Below are 20,714 nucleotides of genomic sequence, written 5' to 3'. Positions count from 1 at the left end.
AAAGCTACACAGAGAAACCCTGTCTTGAAAAACAAAAACAAAAAACAAACAAAAAATAATGCCATTAATTGAAACTGCTAGATACATCTGTCTTGCTTTTATTCTATTGTAGATTCACATGTTGCTTGAGGGATCAGACTCTATATTCACCACCTTAAGTATACTCCCTAATAGTCAAATACACCTTAAAGATTTATTAGGATGTCACATGGAGGCCCTTGCCCAATTTCTCAGCCTACGTTATAATCTCTTTTACTTCCATCATCAGAAAACATAGGTATTATTTTGTCAATGTTGCTGTCGCTGTTTAGGGGATATACATAAAATAAGTATCTTGATGTTGTAACCATGTTGTATGAGAAATATGCTATTATTCTGCTCCTGAGTACTGTTTAAAATAAAATATTTATGTCGTGGATAGAGATACGTTTCAGTAGGTAAGGGTGTTCGCTGTCTTTCTGTAAGAAGAGTCTTGTTTCCAGTGTCCAAGTCAGACATCTCACAACTACCTGTAATTCCAGTTCCAAAATGCCACATATGTGGTTTTCACTCATGGAGACGCACAAACACACATAATAAATAAAAATAATAAAAATAGATCTTTAAAATGTTTATACAATATCCATGTATTATCTTACATATTCTTTTGTCTTGAATATTTTATATAGATGTGTTGAATAATTTATTTAGATTCACATCCCTAGAATAACTATTAAAAAATAAGAGAAGAAAGAAAAATGAGAGGCGCAGAAAGAAGGAAAGAGGGAGGATCAATAGCTAACAGGAAATGGAGTGAAGTGGGGAGGAAGGTGGGAGAGAGAGTTGGAGAAAAGACATCGGAGGATAACGGAAGAGAAAGAGACTTCAGAATTACATTATTTCAGAGCCCTTATTCCCTTTCTTCCTTTAGTGACCACAGATATCTACTGACTACATAAAAATGACAATTTCTGCAGAAATATTTTAAAGTAAAAATCACTACATAACCAAAACCTACAATATTTTTATGAGGAAGAGTGACTTATGGAATCTTAGACATGGAAAGACAAGAACACAATGCCAAGAGTGTGAAAGGCTGAGCACCTTTCACGAAAGGAAGCCTAAAAATTACAGCACATACAGCTTCCCAAAGAAACTGCACACTTGTGGTTAAAGCATCATGTTTGTTTAAGAACTATGTAATATTTTTCCTCATTAAGACAAAAAGAATGGATGATAGGGCTCCAGGTATACTTTGGTCAACTTGTGTCACAATACAGCCCGTGCTGGGAAATTGGTTAGATCAGCCTGCAAGCATAGTGATAGCTATTATTTTTACAAATGTTACAGGTCCATTTTTAATATTAAAAACAGTATTTTACCATGATAAACTTCTGTTATCCTCAGGCTCTTACATGACACTTAAAATTATTTTCTGACAAAAAAAGAAAGAAATCTGCCTTTACATGGACTCATGAATTGAGCTGATGTATTTAGTGCAAAAGCAAACCCAGAAGAGCAGATTTTATTGTGTTTTACATTTGATTGTTTATGCACGATGGTACATTTAAGCTCACTTTCAGCAAGCCACTTGCCAGAGAGTCAAAGGCTGGGGAATGGCACATTCTTTTACAAAATAAAGAATAGACAGGCACCCACACCAGCTTACAAATATTTTTTTTATGAACAACAGAATTGCTTTTTGCCCATTTCAAACAGACCCTAAATGTTCCCAGCACAGCAAGAGAGAGTAGAGGAAGCAAAGAGCTTAATATTCCAGCCCAGCTCACTGGAAACAACCACCAAGCAGACTCACTAAGATGACAGAGCAGTGTGCGGCACAGAAACACGATTTGTCTGCCTTAAATAGAGAATAATGGTCTCCAGTTTAGAGGAGAACTGAGGGGCTCAATTACTATTCATGGATTCTGAATTGTTTTACTTTGGAAACCCCTTTAGCATGAAATGTTCATCAACATCAACGCATGAAAGTATAGGGAAAATAAACACTCAATTTCCCATATTTATAAAGGGCTTCTGCAGTTTAGATCACTGAGAAAAAGAAGTCACCAATTTATACAAGTCTACCTTAGGCAGCAGGACTAAACATTTTTAAATAATAACTGTGGAACAGACAGTGAAGGGTAGAGATTGTGTGTGTGTGTGTGTGTATGTGTGTGTGTGTGTGTATGTGTGTGTGTGTGTGTGTATGTGTGTGTGTGTGTGTGCGCGCGCGCACATGTGCACACGCGCACACACATACATACACATGCATACATACACTATCCTGTTTTTATTTCTTAAAAACATTAATAATATGAAATACTGTCTTTTATATAGAATATTTTATAAAGAAGCAACTAATGATTTTGTTCTATCTTTAGAAACTACACAATTCTTACAAGTTTACTTAAGCTTAGTTGACTAAAAACTGAGGATTTTTACTGGATCATCACAGTTTTTTCTGAGGACAATATAATCATATATTGACCAATATACCACTTCCTTAACTATCCTCATTTCCAAAAATAACATCCAATTAGTAGATTTCACAATGCAGAACTACAGAGCTGTAAAAGAGGTATTCAGTAGTAGAAGAGCCGGTGATTGTGTAGTAATTAAGGCTAAATGATTTCTCTTTTTTCTTTTCTTTTTTCTATGTATGCCTCATAATGTTTTTAGTTGTTTTTCCTAAAATTGTGCAAACAGAATTGGATGACCTTAATTACTATTTGTATGAACTACATCAGTTTTGATTGTGTCTCTATCCACCTGTCTTCTTAGGAGCATGGTATAGTCCAGGTAACACAGGTTACGGACTACAGTAAACGCATCCCTTCTATACTGACTTGTTAGGGAAACATTTCCTTTTGTATTGACACTGGCAAATTTTTGTATGGAGTGTTACATATTGTAATTGCATTTTATTTGCCATATTAAAAAGATGTCAAATCCTAAAACCAAGCAAAACATTATCTGCATTTTTTTTCATTATGTAGGAACATGGTAAAGTCCTGAAGGCAATTTGAAAGCCTTAGTTAACCGGCTCCTTCTGTTTGCATATTCAATCCCTCAATGTAACATATGCATAATTTTATCATCATTGTGTGCCATCTGGAGTATCCTGATTGAACTGCAGTTTGAAAATGAGGGTTAAGAGATAATTTGGTTGCATACATTTAGAACTGAAATGCCTCTCATGGAGCAGAACAGAGTTATTTAAAAACAGGACTATGACTAAAAGATGAAAATATATTCCATAAACTCAAGCATACCAAGGAAGACAATTACAAGTCTTCATGCTTTCTCACTTCCAGCTTTCTTCAAATTTCAACAATAGTCTTCTAAGGAAACTGTTGCAGAAACCATTTGTACCTTGCACTCAAGGCAACCGTCATTTATGAATGTAAATGTTTTTCATGCTAACTTACAAATTCACTTCTTCAAGGGTGAAGTATCAGCTCACAATATCAGGTAAACACCTACTTATTTTTTCTCTACATGGTCACTCAGATGGCTTGTAAAACCTGCAGAAGTTCATCAAATTTGAGCATTCTACTTGAGTTCCGTTGCTCTGGAAGCTCACAATAGTCATTTTGAAGTCTGATAGTATTTTCACTTCAGAATTTGACTCACAGTTACCACAATGCAGTGCCAAGTGGAGTACTTTATAAAACCAATTTTAAACCAGGTCTACCTCTTTTATATTTATCTTTTAAAAATCTAATATAACTTCCTTTTCAAAACATTTTCTTCCGGATTTTTTAAATATCACTGAAATCATCAATCCTCCACCTTGTGGTGGGCAACCAAGTTTCAGGTCAAAAGTATAGATGTCAAAAAGAATTTCCCTAACCTAGACTTGTTAAAGGATTAATCATTTTCAAATAGTATACATGCTTTAAAACTATGCCTAACTACACAACACATGAATCTTACTTACCTCTGTGGGGGGAAACTTTTTAAAACAACTTTTCCCAAGTTAAAGTTCCTATTTCCAGAAGTAGCCCCATACTACCAAAGGAGTATCTATCACCTTATTTCCCAGCAACACTTTCTGCTTACTATTTTTCCTGCACAGACTGAAAGTAACTTTAAGCTGGCTCCTTCAGAATGGAAAACTTCTCCCTCTCTTCAGTTTGTTCTGTGTGCAGAGCTTTCTGGCATTTTCTGATAATATTGTGATTCATTTCCTCGGCCCACAGAACAGATATCAAGACATGATCGTCAAGACTTTGAACTGTGAGTTAAAAAGAGCACACATTATTAGGCAGCCACAGCAGGCTTCGGCGCTGAGAGAGGCAGTTCACACCGCATTTCTCCCCTTTTTTATCCAGAAGAGCAGAGAAGTGCAAGCATCTAATCTACTACGATCCTGTCACAGAACATGACATTCTAATTTAGTCAGGAGGGACTCACAATAAATCCGAAATCACATTGAATGCCTCTCTGGTATGACAATTGATTACATCTCCTAACCTTTCTGCATCTGTGGTACCATCTGGAGCATTTAGTACTTACATTATTGTACACAAAGAACAGGTAACAGCCTATAGACCCAAATGCAGATGCTTCCCTTCCATTATAAGGTCTGAAGCAACAATACAAAGGATGAAGAAAATAGTAGCCCATATCATCTTGACTTCATAAAAGATGTCATGACAATGGAAACTGAACATATGGCCCATAAATAATACATTGTAGAATATCTGATATGAGATTTAAATCTTTTAAAGTTTTCATTTCAGTCTTAGGAAATTAGTCAGAACATGGAAGACACAGAGACTAATTCTTTTTTTTTTTAACTTTTTTCTTTATTAAGAAATTTTCTACTCACTCCACATACCATCCACAGTTCCCCCCCTCCTTCCCCTCCCAGACTTTTTTCCCAAGCCACCTTGCATCCCCACATCCCCCAAATCGAGGTCTCCCGTGGGGAGTCAGCAGAGCCCAGCACACTGAGCCTAGACAGGTCCAAACTCCTTCCCACTGCACAAAGGCTGCACAAGTCGTCCACACCACAGGCACTAGATTCCCAGAAGCCTGCCCATAGACTAGGGACAGATCCTAAGTCCCCTGCCTGGGTGCTCCCCAAACAGTTTGAGCCAAACAACTCTATTCCATAACCACAGGGCCTAGTCCAGTCCCAGGGGGCTCCACAGCCACCAGTCCACAGTTCATGGGCTTCCACTAGTGTGGCAGGTCATCTCTGCACGTTCTTTCATCATGATATCGAGGTCCCTCGCCTGCAGAATCCCTCCTCTCTCTCATCAGTTAGATTCCCAGAGCTCAGCCTGGTGCCTGGCCATGGATCTCTGCATCTGCCTCCATCAGTCACTGGACAAAGGCTCTATGATGACAGCTAGGTTATTTGCTAGACCAGTCACCAGAGTAGACCAGCCCAGGTACCCTCTGGAGACTAATTCTTAAAAGGAACTATTATACTAAATATCAAGTTTGATGTGTTTGATTCTTCACTGAATATTAAATGGTTAGAATGATTGTCCTATGTTAGCACGAAACTGTTTTAACTTAACTTGAAATGTTAAGCAAGTAGATCAGGGCAACATAATCAATTATAGACCTAAGATAAAAATTCAATTTACTCCTAAACTGATCATTCTTCCTACTGCATCATTAAATTTAATTGAGTTTAATATTAATTAATAATATTGACAAATTTATTAAATATTATTCAACATATTGTTTGTACCTCTGCCAACTGAGGTATTCATATCAGATACCTCTATGGTGTGTAAGGAAGAATAAATTATACTCATAGCAAGCATTTAGGATAGGATTTCTTCATATGGTATAAAAATCTCCACTGCGCATTGTGGGATACTATGCAGCAACCCTGCCCTCTACCCCGTCAATGCCAGCAACACTATGAGGACACAAATGAGGACAAATAACTGCAAATTGTCTTAGAAATTAGCAATCACTTCTTCCCTAAAATAGTGCCGTTGATGTTGCAGACTTTGAGAGCATCATTCTGATCATCTTGCATTTTTCAGTACGTTCTTAGAAGAACATAAAGGCAGATTCGTGGAAATATAAGGAAACACCAAACCTGCAGCCTCTCTGACCTGTTAAAATCCCTTGCAAGCAAGTTGGACACTGTTTTTTCATACATTTAGCTGTTGTGGCAATTGCAAATTGTTCAAGCATATTTTTTTTGATATGCAGTTTCAGAGGCACTTCTCTCTCTCTAAATTCATTCATAAAATTTCAATAAGGAAAGAGGCAATGATGGACAGATAAAATGAAGGAGTCAAAAATTACACCAATTATAGGACAACAGCAACGTCCAGTATGGAAAGGACAGTACTTCACACGTGTTCACTATATTAACAATGTGTACGATTTATTATTGTAACAGCAAATAAATAAAAGGTTATACATTGTTCATATTAAGAATAGGTGACACTAAGTTCTTCCTCTGCCTTGAGAATTCCACACCATATTATACAATGCAATACTGAGCTTTTAAGAATGATGAAACTGAGGACGTGCACATTTTAACTCTTGTTGGTTTCCATGAAAATATAGGGTATTTTGAGCAATAGGGACCCTCTAAATCTTCCTCTTTGACATCTGTTCCATTACTCTGGTCTTAGTACTCTTGGTCTGATGGTAGAAATCTATAGCAACTCAATGAGACCCAACAGCATACTTCACTCTAGTTGTAGTAAAGACACTGCTTCTCCAGGAGTGATCTCCAACTACCGGCTAAGCAGGTCTCTGAGACTCTGCTGTTGAAGTGGTTATGATGGCATTCAAGCTGTCTGAGAACTGAGTCACAGTCCCCAAACCAAGAACTCTCAGGAAAAGGTCATTTTGGCAATGGAAGCATCATGAGAGTGACTGTGTACACATCTGTTGTTTGACCATAGCAACTGACTTGTATGGTGTCCCGAAGTGACGGAAGAAGTATATATAAATTCTATGTTCAAGCTTTTTTCCTCTTGTCAAGCTTATTTCTGAGTCACTTATTCAGTTGTCATCTTTATTCATGGCAAGATGTTCAATCTTGACAATTCATGGCTTGTCAGCATCAAAAGAGAACACCACTGCTTAAATATGGACAGAGTTCCATTTTCAACAGTGAAGCAAACGACAGCATTTTTAAACTCATCAGTGAATGGAGGAGGTTTACCTGCTGCTTCTCCGAAGTGCATTTACTAAGGATTATGAAATCAGAATATCGTATGATCCATGAGCCCTTATCAGGGGAAAAAGAATTAAAGAGTCATCTCTTTTCACAACTTGTGCTCAGAAGCCTCAATATGGGTCATTTATGAAATCCCATGCTGCTGCGTCTGGCTGACAGGCCAAGGCAGGCTCCAAAGTACAATCATCAGTTTCAAGGACATAACACCTGTGTGCTTGGGTGAGTGACCGATTTGCCCTTCCCTATACCCATCCCAGTAATTGCTTTGCTGGCTTGCATAGGAAAGAATCTGGCTTATTTGGCCCCTGTCTCTTCTAGTCAAATGGAGGGCTTCTTTTCAAACAAGTGACATGTTCGTTGGGTCTTTAATATAAACTGCACATTTGTATTACTGTTGCAAGAAGACAACACTGACAAAGGAAACAAGATATTATTTCCTAGGCCAAACACTGTGATTTTTCTATCTATCTGGGGAAAAGCCCGCATGTACTCAATAAAAGGGACTGGCAGACTATAAAGAACTGTGGAAGTAAAACAGATTGTGTGATTGATCATCTTTGGAAGAAAATGCAGTCTGATAAAGCAATGACAGGGTTCCTGATCCCAGGATGTCATTCAGTGTTTCCTGCTTTTCTCATAGGTAGGTTACAACTACTCTAGAATGATCTTTGCTATTTTCTCTACTAAATTTTCTTTACTGATGACAAAGAGAAGAAAGTAGGGGGAAAGGAGGAGCAGGAGAGAAAATAGGAACATGTTCTCCCATTTTTCTCTTGCCCCACTAAGCTTAATTAGTCACCAAGAAAGATAAAGGCCATGGATAAATTTAAGGTAATTTAAATTTAAAGGTAATGACTTCCATTCTTGCTAAGTGTTGATTTTAACCTAATAAGATGTGTCCTCTCTTTTTCCCTTACTTTAAATGCTTGGGCTCAGTCTTTTCTCTTTATATCCCTCACATTCTCTGGACCCTGTGTCCAAAACCAAACTGTAAACACTTCATCTCCACCAGGGTTCCTTTTAAAACATGGTTTTTAGAGGAGTTTCTGTGTGTTAACTTTTTTTTGCTTTACTGGAAAAGGCTACATAAAATTTTGGTTGTGTGTGCCATAAAAGTTCTGTTACCTCATAGATATATAGTCAAGTCCATTGTTTTATCAGAAAGCTGTCATTAATTATAGGTAAGTGAAGGATCTCAGTTATGTTCCAATAAAATTTATTCATAAAGAATAACTGGATGATTTAGTCTGATTTATGCCAAACACTCAAAACCCTTTTTCTTTAGTCTGCAATCTTCTATTCCAACACTCAAAGTCATCTTTTACCTGATGTCACAGTGATTATCAAACCTCTTTCACTACATGCCTCACCAAATCCTACTTTTTTCTAAGTTCTGTGTTTTAAGGTGTCAAGGACTGGCATCTCTACCACCTCTGTCTCCCAGGCCAAAGACTTGGAAATTATCACTAAGTAATACTTTTCTTCCTTAAGCTACTATAATGCGCATCACATTTGCTGCTAAATATATCCTGAAACTCCCTCTCACCTAATGTAATGAATTCACACCTGCTACTTTAATTCAGATCACCCACTTCACCCCCTCTCTTGTGTGATTACAAGTGTGCTTTGGTAACACATAAGTAGGATCATGTTCAAAACCTGTGGGAGACCTTGGGCCTCCCCAGACCTGAAACATTTACCTAACCAGGCATAGAGCAAGCTTGCTCTGGATTTCCCCAGTTCGAGAGTCCAGCAATGGGACACAGTATATCACTCGTTGGCTCCTCCTGCAGAAGGGTATTGTTGAAGATGAGCGTTCACTTCCCTTTACATAAAAGTTGCACTGTTTGATGACATGTCACCTGGCTGTCATGACAGGATCAGTCCACTGTTTTCCTTAATGTATTTGCAAATGTTGTTGGGGACCCCCACACAACACTCAACTCATTCGCTCGCCCTGCACTGCTCTTTACCTTGGGAACAGGCTGGCAATAAGTTTGCAATCATTTTCTCCTAGAACACATGTTCTTTGTAAAGAGACTATGTCCAGGCTACTGAAGCTCCTTAATTTGCTCACATTAAGGTACCTGAGGATTGTAGTCCTTCAAGTGCATCCATAATAATTTCAGGAGAGAGAATAGATTTGTTTATCAGCTCTTCATCCTCTAACTGAGATTACCTTTAAAATGTGGCTTCCTCTGTATGCAGAACTATCTAGCCAGAGAAAGGCAGTTGCCCACCAAGGTATCTTACTTAAATTATCTCTTTCATGGACTCTGTGATGATTTTTAATTTTCATGGGGCATCTCGGCTGGGTTGTGGCTCACAGATATTTGATCAAATATTATTCTGGATGTGGATTTCAAAGTATTATTTTGAAGGTGGGATTAACATTTCAACCAGAGTAAAGAGGGTGAATCAACAGCAAGTAGGTGGGCCCCATTCAAAAACACTCAGCTCCTATGAAAGAATGAGAGCAGTAGCCCGCCTTCAGGATCACGGTGCAGTATTGTGAGGGCCCACAGAGACTCCATCGTGAGGCTTTATTCTGTCTTGACTCAGGGTCAGAGAGTCTGAATTTGCTTTGCCCTGCAAGACTGCATAAAAGGACATTTTGTCCAAAGGTATGGTTACCAGATGTCTCATACTTCAAGGCCTAATTACAAGATGCTTTGCCATAAAACATGATTACCAGGTGTTTTGAAAAATTAAGGAAATGTCTACACTTGTTTGTACTTTGTACCTTGACCTTGAAAGGGGGGGCGGTCTTTTGCCTCTTCCCATGCTGGTGCATAAAAATCCTATTAAGAATAAACTCAGGCAACTATGGTATTGACCCAGATCTCTCCTGAAGCTATCATGTGTCTCTGACTCTTTCTTTTATGTCTGTTACACTAGGTGATATCCTTTATGTCTCTATTTTTCATATCTATTATTTCTCAAACCTCACTCCTCCCTTCAAGGGCTGTTCAACAAGTCAGGCCGCTCCCTGACATAGTCTAATTCTTTTCTAAATTACCTGCCTGTAGATTGTAAACTTATAGCACCCCAAAGCCTTTGAGGCAATTTCTTTAAACAAATCTTTCTCCATAGAGATGTAAGCGGTATGCATGCAGATAGGCATGCATGGCTGTATTTCTCTGAAATGTTCACTGGTACAGCATCCTTCCATTCTTTATCCTGTGTCATCTCACCCTCATCAAACAATTTTGTGAGGATCAATTCAAGCTAGACCTTGTTCATGTTTGGCAAGGATTGATTTGCTATGAATCTCAACTCAAGACAAACAGTAGAGTGTGAATACATGACTGCATTTTAGACGGATCTGCATATAGGTTCTGGGCTCATGCTTGCTTACCTCTGTTTCTCTGACTACCTGATTCCTAGCTTGCCTGCTTCCTTTCCCATTCCACAAGACCTAGGAGAGACTGTTCATTAGTTAGCACCTGATGATGTATCCCAGACTCCTTGAAACATTTGCAGAATGCATAAGTACATTTGATTTGCTTTATTGGAAAACAACATACAATTATTACATTTATTTACTTAATGAGCTCACATACATGCTCCATGGTGTTTTTATGGAGGCCAGAGGCCAACTCAAAGCAATCTATAATCTCCTTAACAGTCAGATAACTGGACTTTTGGCACTGAGCAACCTTCTTATCCAAGTCATCCCAGTGTTCCTTTCTGTATTATTATTACTAATTTTTTGCTATTGTTTTGGAATACTATTGTTGTAATTGTTCAGATTTCTGTGGGATAATGCTTTTGTATACTGGTTTAATAGAACACTGATTAGCCAGTAGCCAGGCAGGAAGTACAGGTGGGATAAGCAGACAAGGAGAATTCTGGGAAGAGGAAGGCTGAGTCAGGAGATACCAGCCTGCTGTCCAGGGAGCAGCATGTAATGGCCCATAGGTAAAGCCACGGAACATGTGGCAACATATAGATTAACAGAAATGGGCTGAGTTTAAGTGTAAGAGCTAGTAAGTCATTAGCCTGGGCTAATGGCTGAGCAGTTACAATTAATATAAGCCTCTGTGTGTTTACTTGGGTTTGAGCAGTGGTGGATCAGACCAGGCAGGACACAGGAAAATTCCAGCTACATCAGATAGTGTCTTGCATAGAGTAGGGTAGCCTTGAACTGTCTACAAAAGATGATCTTGACTTTCTGATGTTCCTGCCTTTTCCTCCAGAATGCTAGTATTACGGGCTTGTGCTACTGAGCCTGGCTGTTCTTCAATTTAAGGATCATTAAAGCAGAAATTCTTCTATGTTCAATGTTCTAATACATTTGTATAAATGGAACCTAAAGATATTTTTTAAGAATTTGTGTTTTGTGTTTTTATTAATTTATGATGTTGCTACATATCTGAGTCTGGCTTTGAACTCATAATATGCCCATTTAAGCTCTCCAATTGCAGGTATGTACTGATATTTTTAAAAGGAAATATGTTCATCGACTTTGTTTTCAGAAAGATTAGCTAGTAATAGAACCTATCTCCTATCTTACATAGTTATTAAAAAAGTAACTGAAAGATATTTCCAAAGCCCTTGGTATATAATTTTTAGAAAATGCCCTCTATCATTGATAATTATATATTTTATAAAATGTATCCTAAATGGTTTGCAATTTTATTTGAACATTAGTTTTATTTGTAATCAGTAGTTATTTCAATGATTTTGTTTTTCTGATTTTAGTGCTATGGCTGAGGTTCCTATTAAGTGCATCAGTTATGTTTTTAATGATTACATTATATAAATTATGTTATTGGTTTTCCCCCACGCCCCCCCAAAAAAAGATCACTTTTTGATTATCACACTTTTTAAAACTACAAATTTCTGTAGAAGTTTTAAGGACCTCACATCACTTCCCTATAAATATGAAGAAGCCTGTTTCCTCTGCAGCTAATCACAGTAACAGCAAATACCTCAGTGGTGAATTATTTTAAGGTAAAGTAAACTTAAAGACCTCAGAGAAAAGGTGCATTATTTGCTAAAGGCAAGAGAATGCATCAAAATCTTTTAGTTTTTCAATCAGATCTCATCTCTGAGACATTAATCTTGGCTCAAGGTTATTAACAAAGTAAGTTGTTACAGTAATGACAAACAATTATAAGGCAAGGAGAACCACATTATTGTATATGACTGAACTTAACTACTTATAACAAGTTATACATCTTGAGACTGAACTATAATTTCATAGTTTATTATCAAATGAGCATTTTATTGCTTTAATGTTATATAGTAACAAATCATGATCTCATAATTTGTTGATGAGGTCACAGTAATTTTCCATTTTTAAAAATAGGGCAATGAACACACTGGGTGTCTTTAAGAAAATTATCTCAATACTCTTGCCTTTGGGTAAGCTCTGTAAATATTAAACTAGATAAGTTTAATGTTTTCTTCCTGATCTTTGTTTTCCTATTCATCTCATTTGAATTTTTCACCATGTAATACCAAAAATTGAGCAAAACAGTGAATTTTTTAATAATATGGTTATTCTATCTATGTAGAATATTTAAAATTTTGTAATATAAATGATGTAAAGTATGGACCAAATTATCCTTTAAACATAAAATGTGAAGCATTCTTTCATAACATTAAAGTAAGTACAGTATAACAAAAAGCTAGCCGGATACATAGACTCAAGACCTTTCATAAGTTTTAATGTATGATCCCACAATTACACATAACAGTTGCAATATAGTTACATTTAGTTCTCTCCTTATTACTGTTTACTATGAATCCATACTTTTAATTATGTTTTTTATTTTTGAGTTTATAATATAACTACATAAAGTCCCTCTTCCCAAGCCCTCCCATACATCCCTCCTTGCTCTCTTTCAAATTCATAGCCTCTTTTTTCATTAATTGTTGTTACATGCATATATATATATATATATATATATATATATATATATATATGTATGTATTCCTAAATATAACCTGCTCAGTCTGTAGGATAATAAATGGTATATCTTGAAAAACCAATTTATCATCATTATATCTAACTTGAGGAATTTAAATGACTGAATGGATATACATTAAATCCATCATACTATGTTGACATTTCTTTCATAATTATTCTTTTGAGTAGATCATTTTTTAATCGTCATCTTCAAATATTTTTCCATTGCCTTGAGAATCGTATACTATAATATGCCCATACACTTTATATCTATTGAGATTTAGAGTATATTTTTAGTCTACCATGTCTACCAAAACAAAAAATATATTCCTCAGCATAGAACTCACATTGTCCATCATGATGTCCTGTGAATTTTAATATAACTTATCTTACTTCTTTAAAGGGATTCATGTTTTGTTATTCTACTGAGATACATATACTTCCTTACAAAAAGTAGTACAGTACCTGAATCTCTTGTCATGACTAAATAATAGGATATTACTTAGAAATAAATATATTCAATGAACTCTTGATATATATTACAATAAAAGTAAATATAGAAATAATTTGACTTAGTTTAAACTGTCAGACAAAAATATTTAAATGCTGCATATTCTGTCTCACGATATGGGAAATTTTAAATTATTCATAATGATAGGAACTTATCTAGTAATAATATAAGGAAGATCAGATAGGAGTTATAATAGAAAGACCATGGAAGGGAAAAAGGAAAAATTAGGATTTATCACATTTTCTCACTCTTTTGACTATAGTGACTATGTAAGAAATATGCATATAAATAAAAGCTTGTTAAACCATACACTTTGTATATGTGTACTTTGTAGGTTAATTACACTTGAGCGAAAGCTAATAATTGTTGAATTTGCACATTATTACACTATGAAATAGTATTTTCCATTTACCCATTACCTGTGAAGTGGTATTTTCTCATTTCAGCATTATTGTTTGTAAAAGTGTTGTTATTTTTCAATAATTGCACTTTATTGATTTGTCATATAGGAAATTAAAACAGGTTTCTCTGGGTAGCCTAATTTCCTTACAGAAAAACTGGATTTGGTTTATTAAAATACTTATCATTATTTAAAAAGGAAAACTCTACAACTGAATCTCAAGCAGTGTTGTGTACCATCTATTTGCTAACTGGATATTGTCTTCAATATTTCTAATTATAAAAAGAAAACTACTTTGCAATTTTGTGAGCCATGTTTTTATGTTGTAAAAATATATGAAATTAGACAAAATTTCATATATTTTAAGGGAAATAATTGTAGAAAAGTATGTAGTACTTATCCATCATCAAAAACCATATTCTTGCTTGGAGGTCAGGAACCAGAGACCCAGGATAGAATCTAACATGATTTGGGGGGGAGGAAGTCAAAGAAATGATTCCTAATGATGCTCTGTTATAATAAGTTATAATAATAAACTGGAGCCTAGCATAATTGTTACCAGAGAGGCTTCATCCAGCAACTGATGGGAGCAGATGCTGAAACCCACAGCTAAACATTAGGTAGAACTCATGGAATCTTGTGAAAGGGGAGAAGGGATGAGTGTAGTAGCCAGAAGGATAAGGACACAAGAAAATAGGCCACAAAAATCAATTAACCAGAGCTTATAGAGTCTCAGAGGCTCAGCCAACAAGCAGGGAGCCTATATGGGTCTGACCTAGGCCCTCTGCATACATGTTATTGTTGTGTAGCTTGGTCTTCTTGTGGGACGCCTAACAGTGGGAGTGAAATAGGGGCTGTCTCGGACACTTTTGACTGCTATAGGGAACCTTTTCCTTCTACGGGGTTGCCTCGTCCAGCCTTAATAGGAGGGAATGTGCCTAGATTTATTATAACTTGGTATGCTATGTTTGGTTGATACCACTTGGAGGTATGCCGTTTTCTCAAGGGAAAGGAGGAGGATTAGATCTGGGGGAGAGGAGATGTGTGTGGGCTGGTAGGAAAGGAAGGAGGTGAAACTGGGGTTGGGATGTAGTTTATGAGAGAAGAACACACACACACACACACACACACACACACACACACACACACACACACACACACACATCTTTGAAGCAAATAGAGATCCTTATTGAATGCCATAACTGTTCCAAATACAGATATCACCTGCTCATGAAGTACATGCCCCAGCAGATACATCATCAACAAAACCCCTTCCCCTACAGCTCAGAGAACATTGTCAAAAAGGAGGCAAAAAGAGTGTCTTTCCAGAGGACAGGAAGTCAACATTGAGACTTTGTCTCCTAGAGATGAAAGGAAAACTAGACCCATGATAGAGCAACAGTATGGCTGCTTAAACAATATCTAAACAACGACAATTCCAAGTGCTATGCCATGTGAATGAGGGAAATATCACCAGGCATCAACCCTTGAAGAAGATGTACAAATAATGAATGATTGTTGAGAGAGGAAAATTAGTTTTTTTCTAGGGATTAGCCACCTAATTGGTTGTGCAATACCAGTTGATCATCCCTGAAAACATATGCATATAAGAAATACTAAGTAGACTCAGCACATTATATTCATATATTTATGTAAATAGATGCATGAAATAATGGGTATATGATGATAGATAGATGATTTATTAATGAAATAAAGAGGCATGCAGTCGAAAGACAGCAGGTAGGGCTATGTGGGACAGTTTGAAGGGAAGTAAGACATGGAGGAAATGGTGTAAACATATGATTATCTCAAAAAATAATTTTTAAAATTGGTAAAATATAATTTAGCAGAAGTAAATGCTGAAGAGACAATATATCCTTCTACTGTGCTGTATGAAAGCCGTTTTATAAAACTGATTCATGAGAAAGAGCTCCTGAAAGTGTCTGTAAGAATTGAACTTACATGTGTCTCGATTTATATTATTGACATGTCTCTTGTATTCCTTGATGTCCCTTGGCATTTCTACGCTGTGATTTTTATGTCTTTTATTTTTTTTTTTAGTAAGAATTTCACACAAACATATAATATGCTTCAATCAGGTCCACACCTAATTCTTGCCCAATTCCTTTGCTATTCCAAAATAATAATTAAATTTTAATGTGAGTACTGAAGGAGATAATTTGAAACCCTTAGCAATCTACAAGTCTATTTTAAAGAAATAATTTTTTACTGGTAAGTCATGTTTGGAAAACAGGATGAAAACTTGGTTGAAATCTAACAAAATTTCCTTTTTATCAGCGATTCCTAGACATTCCATATTCAGAAAGGCTTTTATTAAATGCTTTTGGAAGCAATGTACTTCAAATAACTATCAGGGAATTTGTAACAATTTTGATTTTAAAATTGTTTGCATTCATATTATTCTCTTGATGAAGTAGTCATTGTAACATTTCCCTCAAGGTATTACACGTATTCTATTGTTATAGCAAAACATAGCACCTTATATCAAAGATCAGATTCTACCTACAACTATTAATTTGCTTTTAATTTCTACTAAATTGGGAAACTCTAATAATTGGAATTTGTGGAGAAAAAACATTTGTGTGTGTGTGTTGTGTTAAGACCTTCATACCTTTAAACTAAATACAAATACTACATTTATGAATATTTTCCTAACAAAGATCTCTTTTAGTATTGAGATGAGGCTAATTTGACAATTATTGTATGAATTTAGTAACCACTTCAGCCTACATTATGATTAGAGCTGAAATTTCAAATGTTCCAAATTGACAATTAGTGACAAGTAATGTCTATATCTGGCTCTGAGAAATGTCATTTTAAGAAATATTCTATTTGTCACTAACTTATACTTATATGTAGTAGAAAATGAATAAGGGCTGTGAAAGAATGAAAATATCAATAAGTATTATTTACTTATAGTTTTTATTGCAACTATTTATATCTGAGTGGATGAGGGGCACCTGCGATGGTATTCTTGGGAAATTAGACAGTAACTTGAAGGAGTTAGTTCTCTGCTTCCTCCATGTGGGAATTAGTAATATAATTCAGGTCCTCACACCACCAGTGATTCACACTCACAGCACACAGAGACACAGAATGCTTTGAATTTCTAAATATATGTAAATGCTAATGTAAATATCCAGACTAATGTAGAAACCTCCTGAATTTCTTGAGCCGAAATTAAGAAATATTGCCCCAGAAAGATGGAAGGGAGGAAATTAGATAACAGAGAACATTGATAAGGACATTCCCAGAAAGTGTTCTACTGGTGTGGCAGCACCCCATTTGGTAAGATGAAGGAGCAGGAATCATCACATGCATGAGGCCAGCCTTATCTACTTACCCAGTTCCAACAGCTTTCCAAAAGAAAGACAAAGTTCTACTCAAGCTGAGAGGAATGTGGAAATAATGGAAACAAGTGATTTAGATCACAGTTTGCATATACTGGAATGGGAAACAACATTGTGAAAAACACTAATTAAAAAAAAAAAATTGCCGGGTAGCTGTGGCTCACATCTTTAATCCCAGCACTTGGGAGGCAGAGCCAGGCAGATCTCCGTGAGTTTGAAGCCAGTCTGGTCTACAGAGTGAGATCCAGGACAGGCACCAAAACTACACAGAGAAACCCTGTCTCGAAAAATCAAAAACACAAACAAACACACACACACACAAACAAACAAATCTAATATTAGTAATGTTTGTCCCCAAAAGGGGAGGATTAAAAACTGCCATTACTCTCTCCCTCCATCCCTGTTCCAGCTCAACCATTCCATTCCCTTATGTTCTCATCCCCTATCCCCTACCCTCCATTGCCCTCCCCTCATCCTCAGTTTACTCAAGGAGATCTCATCTATTTTCCCTTCCCATTGTGATCCATGTGTCCCTCTTTGGGTCCTCCTTGTTAGCTAGCTTCTTTGGAGCTGTGTTTTGGAGTCTGGTTGACCTGCCTCTACTGAATGTACCAGGCTCTGGTGATGCCCCATGGGACACCTTACCTTCTTGTAGAAGGGAATGGAGTGGTTGGGAGGAGGAAGGCTGGAGGGGTGGGAAGGGGGAAGGGGGGGATCTGTGATGGTTTTGTAAAATGAATAAAAATATTCTTAATAAAAAATAACTGAAATTAACTTCCCCTCACGAAACCTGAGAATTACTGATAGTTCCTGTGGAAAAGGTGGTCCTTTTCCTCATTTGTGATGAAATATTGATAGACTTACACTTCTACAGGTAACCAAGGATGCAGTGAATCCATGAGTATGGTGGCTAGGTAATATGGGGAACACATCCTTTTATCATTCCACTGAGTCATTTGCAACCCAAGCTCAGGCAAGTAACTGATTAAACCTAGTAGCCCCCACACAGGGAATGGAGGAGGAGCCTTCTTGAGAAGAAGGTGCCAATGGGAGAAGGGGGATGAAGCAGAGAGAGAGAGAGAGAGTTGACACCCATCACAGAGATGTATCAAACTGTCAAGCAACTAAAAATAAAAAAAGGAGTTACAAATGTCTGAGAAATTATCGATTTTTGATATTCAAGTATGCATTACTAGTAATGTGAGATATGCTTATTAAGAAACTAAAACATTTACCTAGGCGGTGGTGGCACACGCCTTTAATCCCAGCACTAGCAGAGGCAGGCAGACCTTTGTGAGTTCAAGGCCAGCCTGGTCTAGAGCGAGATCCAGGAAAGGCACAAAGCTACACAGAGAAACCCTGTCTCGAACCCTCCCCCCCAAAAAAACTAAAACATTTAATTATAAAATAGTAAAGACTAGGGAGCTAATAGTACTATCAATGATAGGTTTATAAATTTTATCAGAAATTATAAGGCAGCATACATTCCATGAATTTACATATTCACTTTTTTTGGAATTGGATCATTCTACTCCTTGGAAATACATCCTATGGGAAGAAAAACAGGGATTAGCTAACAGATCTCTGTTGGAAGTTATTTATTGTAATGAGATAATACGAATGCCATGCACAGTGATATAAGAAGGAAATTCTGAAATTCCAGTGATAAAACAGTATATTCAAATGATGGATTAAAGAACTTTTAAAAAATCTTTTATTAGTAAATGCCAGATCTAGGCTTGTAGCTGAATAGTAGAGTGCTTGACTAGAATGTATAATACCCCATGTTCAATACTCAGCGCCACACACAACAAAAGAAAAATGAAGGTAAACATTAACAATGAGCCTCTGTAGCATGCAACATGCAAACAATAACAGTTTAGTAATCTTCACTCACTGAGGGAGCGTTTGGATGTTGAAACCCATTAAGAAGGAATGAAATAATTTCTTTTAGGGAGAATCAAGCAGTCTTTGCCTGCATAGCTATTTGCAGGCTCATTTCCATAGCTTGTCACTTCGGATCAAATTACATTGATTGCACTGTGATGAAAATAAATGCTTTGTTGAAATGATTGAAGTTGAATTTTTAATAAATACAAGAATTTAGACACAACATATTTACAATTTTAAACCTTTGAAAATTAATTCCTCCTTGGAGTTTTCTGAGTTAAGCTTAATTCGCATAACTTTGATAAATGTAAAATGGATTTAAGAACTTGTCAGAAAAGGCCAAGATTAAAATAATTAGAATTTAACTGCTCTCTAATTAAAACCAAGATAGTAAAGAATTTCATGAATACCTTTACCAAGACAGCAAATTACCAAAGTATTTAAGGAAAACGTTAACAACACATTTTAAGAGACTTTTCTTAGAACTGACATTATGAGAAACAATTTTAATTATTAAGTCACTCGAGACAGTTTGCAGATGTTAGAGTTGATTGCATCGTGACAGCCACTGTGGTTTGATGCTGCAGAGAGCTCAATGCCTGGTGCTGCATAAGGGATATCACTTCTCAGTGAATGTGGGTAGAAATCAGAGACTGTGCTCAGTGGAAGGACTTGAATGGCTGACATTTGCTAGTTTGCCTATCGGCAGAGCCCAGAGGTAAATGACAGCCTGTACACTGTCTCCTTACAACATTCTGCAAGCTCAGGCTCTCTCGAAATCATCTTCACGCAGCACAGCAGCTTCTGTTTTGTTAAAAACTTGTCACAAAATGTTAATTAGGCTTCACCCAATTGTTGATTTGATGGGGAAAGGAAATTATTTCAATGAAAACTGCTGTCATGAAAATATTCAAAGAAGGAATATTAAGAATAAAAATAACCGCTTTAATGATTTTTCTTAAGATGTTAAAATCTGCTGTGGAAAAAAAATAAAATTTAAGTCTGCCTTCTGTTCATATTTAATAATTACCAGTTAAACCAAAGAGACCAAAGTTGTATGCAAATTGTAAAAACAGTGGATTTATGAAGACATGACCCATTTGTTAAGATAGCAATGTCAACTTGGAGTATACAGTGAAATTAAATAACAAACCTAATCCATGCTTAAAATGGTATGATTTGTTGTGTCCACACCAGCAAGAAGGCTTTGAAAGTTATGTACTTTAGTGTTAATATAAACTGATAGTATTTGAAACCTGACATTTTTTTATATATATTTTAGACCTCTTGCATGTAAATTTACAGTTTTTGATAGCCTTTGCAAGGATCCAAAGAAGAAATTTTCATTGTTTAATGAGGAGACCTTCTTCCCCTTCCACTCGAGATTTTCTGTGAAGGTAGAGAGACATAAAAAGAGGCAAAGGCTTGTGATTGTAAGACCTAAGGTCAACAACATTCTGACTCCTGAAATA

This window comes from Peromyscus maniculatus, chromosome 12, assembly GCF_049852395.1.
Source record: "Peromyscus maniculatus bairdii isolate BWxNUB_F1_BW_parent chromosome 12, HU_Pman_BW_mat_3.1, whole genome shotgun sequence".
In the NCBI taxonomy this organism is placed as follows: Eukaryota; Metazoa; Chordata; class Mammalia; order Rodentia; family Cricetidae; genus Peromyscus; species Peromyscus maniculatus.
The sequence above is the reverse complement of the archived record's forward strand: the minus strand, read 5'-3'. Positions refer to the sequence as shown.